Source organism: Neopsephotus bourkii, unplaced genomic scaffold (assembly GCF_033783945.1).
Source record: "Neopsephotus bourkii isolate Nb327-2 ecotype Australia unplaced genomic scaffold, CSIRO-AGI_Nbou_v1 NB_1279, whole genome shotgun sequence".
NCBI classification, from domain to species: Eukaryota; Metazoa; Chordata; class Aves; order Psittaciformes; family Psittacidae; genus Neopsephotus; species Neopsephotus bourkii.
Genome location: NW_026901764.1, coordinates 5506981 through 5514761, shown reverse-complemented (window position 1 = coordinate 5514761; position 7781 = coordinate 5506981).

The following is a 7781-nucleotide window of genomic DNA, read 5'->3' as shown; positions in this document are numbered from 1 at the left end:
TGGCCAAGGAATCTCCAAGAGACATGGCTATTCCCAGAGCTAAACAGTTGTCTCTTCAACTGGGATCTGACAAAGGTACAATGGCTAACAGCTGCCCCTGTAGGCTTCCTTTTGCAAGCTACTACTTTCTATCAATTGAACTAGGAAATAATATGTCCCAAGACTTTGAACGCTGAAACATTGTGGAGCTGAAGCATTCTGCCTCTACCTGCATGCTTCTGCACTGAGCTACCAGTGTCTGCTAACACTGGGCCTTAAGCTTCTTTGTCCCTAGGTAACGAAAAGCATAAGTCAAATGTATTCTGGCTCTTGATTGTAAAGCAGAAAACAGTTACCAAAGGGAAACAAAAGATAAACATCTACCTGGAATTCGGGCCGACTATGGGCTGCTGAACAGATTTCCTTCCTTGGACATCTTTCAGCTGCCTCAGGCACTAGCAGACATCCTCCCCTCATTGTTTGTTCTTCGGAAGAAACAACTCTTATCCTGGTTCATGGTTTTCTAATTATATTTCTTTTCTTTTTGCTAAATATTGAGCACAGATAAATCTTAAAAACAGATCCTGACACCCTCCCCGCCCCATCCCCTTCTCCAATACCTGCTCTTCCTGCAATTCAATGTACTGATACCATTGTATACCAGATGCAAATTACCATGTGTAGCTCACTGGGAACAACAGCTCTTATAAACACCATCTCTTCATGAATGACTTTCCACTGTCTGGGTTTTTTTTAAACAGTTTACTCTCCCTGCAATGCATGTGGAGTCAGAGAAGTGTGATTTACAACCCCACTGCTATGGTCTATTTTCAATTAGCCCGCTTCCTCTAAATTAAGCAATCACGTTCACCTTCTTGCAATACTTCCTAAATCACCGTATGCACTTAGAAACCATTTATCACTCAGATATGCTGCTACTAATACCATTTTTAACCTATCCCCAGCATTTTCATGGAGACAGAACACCTCACAGGACCAGCTGAATTTAAGAAGGCACCATGTTTGGACTATGCAGCACCTTCCTCCCCATGCTCACTGTAGGGAATCCATCACAAATCTGTAAAAAGACAAATTACTTGAGAAATGTTTCCAATTTTAATTTAGAACTACTGCAGGATTGAGTTTTTTTCAATAGATATTCACTGTAACACACTCCTGTGTTACATCAAAAGAATCTAAATCTCAGCACAACATGGTGATTATAAATTATAAATAGGTCTTTTGTAGATATGTCAATCTCTGATGTCTTTAGCAGACATTCAAATCCAGTTTTCTTTACACATCTTCCAGTCACTTGCCCACAGAGTATAGTTTCCCACATGCCTTGATATTTTATCCTACAAGTTAGAATTAGGCAAAGAACATTAAATTTTGATATTGATTTTTAATAACATTTACATAATAGCAAAAACCTCCTGATCAGAGCTGAGCAGTATTCAGTCATCTAGAGTTCCCCTTTAAACCCTTATCTCCTGCATCTCCAAGTACTAGGTAGTATTTTTCTATATTCTTTTAAAAAGTCCATTTAAACCATGTCTGCAGTTCATTAGCCATCACAGTGTTCAGGTACCTGGCTCTGTACCCCTAGCTTCATTGTGAACTGCCAGTAATCCAAATATACCATTGCTCCACAACTGCTGAGCAGTTTTCCCTGTGATTTAACTCACCTCTTTATTGATCTCAGATTAGAGATCACTAATTTGAAGGGCACTTTTACACTTGTCGTAGTTTATATAGGTGGAAATATAAGTTAGAATTCAGGTATCCTTTTTATATAGACCAACACCTTGGTCTGTGTAGCACATTTTCAAAGAGGACTGAGAAGAAAAAGACATCATCAAACCAGATGACACAGGTCATACAAGTCTCCTGAAGCAGGATCCAATAATAGGATGACTAGAAAAGAGTCCTACAGTCTGACAACGGATAATACACATGGAAGTGTGGAATCACTAATGAACACTTACTCAAGCAATACTAAGAGTGTATCTGGATCGATGTGCCTGAGCTGAAAAAATTGTGTTACCTGCAATCCACAAACATTATTCTGTATCTAACACAGGCTTCATTAGAAACAGAGAAGGAACTTTGAATAATCTATGATTAATTTGTATGTATTCTGTAAAAATCTCTAGGATGAAAGCCATGTCCCTCTAAACAAAGTTATTTTCTAAAATTATTTCATCCCACATCTATAAAAGATCTCCCCTATGTTTTCTGGACCACAAACAAAAATAATCAAATATAGGTTTTCCATCTGTACAATGCATATATTTCTTCTCTTTCTCTGCTGCTCAACCTGTCTGCTTGTCATGATCACAATGCAAGCCTGACAAGACATGGTAGGTTACATGATCTGTGGTGTGAACTGTATGAAACTAACAGAAACCCACCTATCACAGCTAAAACATACCCCAGCAATTTGCTATATAGCAACAGGAGATGAATCAACAGAATGGCTCATGCTTAGATACAGACTCTAGTATGGCTGGAGCTTTGGCATATCACAGGAATAGTAATAAACCCAGACCAATGAGGAGGTCCCTAGGAGCACTGGCAGCAAAGGTTTCTCTGCTGCTAAGCCAAGTGCTACTGTTCAGTGCCTTGAACTCCTGCAATGCTCCTTTTCTGCCAAGACACAGAAATCCCAATCACAGCATTTCTCTTTTTTAGTGAGAAAAAAATGAGTACTGGGTAAACTCCAACATAATTTATGATGCTTTACTTACCCAAGTTGTGATGTTTCTTCCATACAGTAGTACCCTTCTTTGGAAAATTCAAATGCTGCTATTGCTTGCAGTATCACAGGTGCTTACAGTTCACACAAAAATACCTCATATCATGGCTGATGTAATGGTACCTAAGCAAGGTAGCACTTTGTTTTATTTATACACATAATAAAGAAGCTCTGATAATCTACTAGAAACCAAGGACAGGTATTCCAACTAAGAGAGGACGTGTAACTGCAATTGTATCCACACCACACACCAATTTTAGTGAATACAGGAAAGAAAGTACCTCTTTGGTAAATTCAAGTGTGATGCTAGTGATGTTTTTGGTGGGCAGCAAAAGTTCAATATATAAAGCATATTGCTAGCCCAGCTACAGAAAGAAGTGACTAGAAGCAATCATAATATAAAAATGTGGTTACACTTGGCAAAAGTGTTTTCAGTTACTGGTTATTTATGCAAATACATCACATTAAAATTATAAAATTCTGCTTAAAAAAATCACCAATATAAATTTCCTAAAAACTTTTGCAAGTTTTTAACATTAAAAAGGCAACATAATTAGTTACATCTCATAAACTATAATCAGATAAACTTCAGATAAGTATGGAATAATGTAGAACAACAAAAGATTTAACAAAAAAATCAGCTATGAAAATGTATTTTCTCTTTTTCATAAGATTTTAGACTTAAGTGGAGGGGAGACACACAAACAACTATGACTGGTCCAATACACAGAAATATTCTCATGCCTCCAACATCCAGGCACTAACAGAAACAATCTGCCCCAATCCTGCATATAGGGAGTCACAAGAGATGGTGTCCTTGTGGGTGTATTTCAGAATTCCTGCAACGGGCTCTGTGGAAGACCACTGGACATTTAAAAGTCAGAGTTGCAACCCTTTTCTCACGTTACTGACAAAACATCTCAAAGTAAGGCTGGTATACAGAGTTGAGGCAAAAGAAACACCGCTGTAACTATCAATCAGAAACCACAGTTCTTTACCAGTAAGGCACAAAAGTACAAATACAACAGCGACATGCATGCTCAGTTACATTAGAAATCAAAAAACTTACTTAAGAAAGGTTTCAAACAAGAATAGGAAGATCACTAATCTGTTCCAAACAATAGCTGGTTACAGATTAACACCAGTGTAAGATCAGTTTTTAGGTACTGAAGGCATCAGATCTGCTGATCAAAGTTAGTTAGATAAAGACAACAAAGCAGGGAAATGAGATTATCAGACTCTTCACAAGTAAAACACTTCCATTAAGTAAATCATCAGCCTCAGTCAAGAGTCCAATCAGAATTTTGCAATAGCAGCTTCTGTGTAGATTATATAAGAATTTCATTTTTATATATTTAAGTAAAATTTGTGTGTATGTGCATATACATGTATAAACATTTACATATACAAATGCAACTTGAGTATGACACTTAGAAAAAAGAATAGATAAATGTTATATAAACTTAAGAACTCAGAGGAAGTTTATTCAATGCATGGTCCTCATTCTTACTAGTGAAAAAAAGCATTTAGCTATTAGTCTGGGTTTACATAAATATTTTGTTTCAGAGAAGTAAGCAGATTTGATGTGAATCTCTCAAACATCCTCCAGGTGTTGGTTTGGTTGCATAGCAGCGTTCGTGCACATCAACCAGGTTCCTTGCAAAAACTAAGCCAGAAGCTCTTACTCATGTGCACGCCAAGAGTCTTTCAAGCCCTAACAGATAAATACAAGTTCAAACAGCTAATTGAGCATTAGCATACTGAAGATGTTCAGTTGAGGAGACAAGTCTTGATTTAGGCTGAAGCAAAATGTAAGACGTACACAGTGAAGGTGCGGAGGCTTTGGCACCAATGCTGCAGTCTGCTGAGCAGCTTCTTCTGCACAGAACTACTTGGTAGGAAAGATGTAACTCTGCAGTAGCAGACACAGCACCAAGGAAAGAATGGCTATGCTCAGGGGACAAAAACTGCAAAGCCTTTTTTCTTTCCTCTTGCTGTTAAAGTATCTGGATAATGCAATCATATACATGATAAACCTTTACAAATTCAAACAGCTGTGTCCAGAAGCAAAGAATTTCCACAAAACTGATAAAAGGTTTCTAATAATGTATGCATTTGGTCATAAGGCAGGTGAACATCATACCAAGTCTATGCTATATAAAACTAGATACTGATCCATACTTTTGTAGCATAGCATAATTTTTCACATTTTAATCAATGAACACCACCATGCTTCCAATTATGCTGAAAATAAACAGCATATAAAAAAGAAGAAACATCATTTAATATCGTATGTTTACTATCTGGCAAAGACAAAACATGACCTATTCTAACAAAGAATGTAATATGAAGTTTTGTGTAACGAGTTTGGAAAAAACTACAGTATTCCAAGTAATTAGAAAAATAATTAGAAAACTAATGTAAATAACTAGCTGACAGTATCTGCAAAAGAAGATTGGGAAGAAGTGTAACAGTTTGTACAGCTCAGAAGGACTGGAAGGTGAACCGCTGAAGGGAGAGCTGTGAAACTTGTTATCCTCCCTGTCAAGTTCTCCTCCTTTGTAAACTAGGAAGTTTTTAAACAAAACATCACCACCAATAAAAACAAACACAACTGACAGCCATGTAAGTCAAAGAACATAAGGCTGTAGCCTGAGAAAGAAACCTGGTTTCTCCATCCTTCATCAAGTTTTATTCTACCTGAAAACAAACTCAGTGGCAGCTGCCAGACTTTATAAAAAAATCAGGTTTTCACATGCGTAGCTTTTATAAAACAGTAAGCAAATTATTATTTTTTTTAATATATTAAGGCTCCATATTAGAACTAGATAACAAGCAAGAGATGAGTTTCAAGAAAGTAAAATACTAAGTATGTTTTACAATATTCATGTAACTTTTTGCAGTCACTGTACAAATACTCTCTGCTCGTTCACTGAGTGTGCTGGCTGCTGATAAAGAAAGAGCTCTCTTAAACACACCAATTCTTAAAAGTTGTTGACAAGTACATCTGCTTTCTGCCAGAGCTCTAAGTTTACCCTTAGGAAAGCAAGCACAAGCATGTTAAGCTCAACCATCTCAACATACAGTTTTGAAAATGAGTGCATCTAAATAAACAACTAGGACTGCTCTCTATATTCCAGAAGACATTAAATAATTAGGCCCATTATTGGTATACTAACATTCTACTGTGAGGCACTGAAGTCCACAAGTTCAAGATATTCTTGACTTTTTTATTTTCTCAGAATTCTGATCAGTATTTCTTTGTCCTCTCTCCAGATGGAAATAGCCCACAGTGAAACTACAACTTACTTTGCAACAGTAAGAAAAAAACATTAATATAAGAAACTGCCAATAATCCCCACAAAATAAAAAAACTCTTCCACTACATTGTAAGGAAAAAGCATCTATTAAGGTCCAGGTGACATAGCTACACACTGAGAACTGCTAGATTTTACAGAAACCCAGACATTCTTACCCTAGCCTGAACAACAAAAGGAAATGAGAACTTCCAAGTCACAGTTAAATTGCATTAATAGCTGGCAGCAATTAAACCATTTGAGGAGCTTCAGAACTATATCTGGAGAAACAAACAAACAAACGACAAAATAAAAACGCACTAGATTCTGAAGCCCTCACTGCTTTAAAAGTATACAGGAAATCTATTTGGGAAACTGTAGTTACACCAGGGCCACACTAAATGGATGCACTAAGCCTCCATTAATAATATCAAAAGTTAGTATCTGTAGTAAAAAATAAGCATATACAAAAGCATCATTTTAAGATAGAAAGATGTATATTAAAATTGTTTGCTAACAGCCAAGCTATTTGAAACCCTGACCCACCTCCAAAATATGCTTCTATCTGAACACAAGCTGCATATTAAACAGCCCATGTTGCTTTGAAGTATATTCTGCTTTCACATTGCTGTTCTCAGAAGACTAGAGTTAACCCACCAGGTATAAAACCTAGCCTTAGCTATTTCTTAGTCAGAAATTTCCTGCTCTGACCTGAACATGCAAGTCAATATTCATGGCATATCATAGAATAGTTAGGGTTGGAAAGGACCTTAAGACCAGCTAGTTCCAACCCCCCTGCCATGGGCAGGGACACCTCATACTAAACCATGTCACCCAAGGCTCTGTCCAGCCTGGCCTTGAACACTGACAGGGATGGAGCATTCACAGCTCCCCTGGGCAACCCATTCCAGTGCCTCACCACCCTCACAGTAAAGAATTTCCTCCTTATATCCAATCTAAACTTCCCCTGTTTAAGTTTTAACCCATTACCCCTTGTCCTGTGACTACAGTCCCTAATGAAGAGTCCATCCCCAGCATCCTTATAGGCCCCCTTCAGATACTGGAAGGCTGCTATGAGGTCTCCACGCAGCCTTCTCTTGTCCAGGCTGAACAGCCCCAACGCTCTCAGCCTATCTTCATATGGGAGGTGCTCCAGTCCCCTGGATCATCCTCATGGCCCTCCTCCGGACTTGTTCCAACAGTTCCATGTCCTTTTCATGTTGAGGACAACAGAACTGCACACAACACTCCAAGTGAGGTCTCACAAGAGCAGAGTAGAGGGGCAGGATCACCTCCTTCAACCTGCTGGTCACACTCCTTTTGATGCAGCCCAGGATACGTTTGGCTTTCTGGGCTGTGAGTGCACACTGCCGGCTCATGTTAAGTTTCTCACTGACGAACACCCCGAAGCCCTTCTCTGCAGAGCTGCTCTGAATCTCTTCTCTGCCCAGCCTGTAGCAGTGCCTGGGATTGCTCCAACAAAGGTGTAGGACCTTGCACTTCGCATGGTTAATGTTCATTACTAACGCTTCTGAAATTTGTCTAGCTTTGGAACCACACAGAACAGGTACAACGTTCATCTACTGCCAGAACAACTCTTCCATTGTCCTAACATCATATGCACACTCTACAAAGATATCTAGCATACACAGGTCCTTACTGCCTCTAGCAAAAGCTCATTAGTGTAGTGTACAGTGCAATTCAGACTATTACAGAAATTACTCTGGAAGCATAGTGAGATGTGTTCA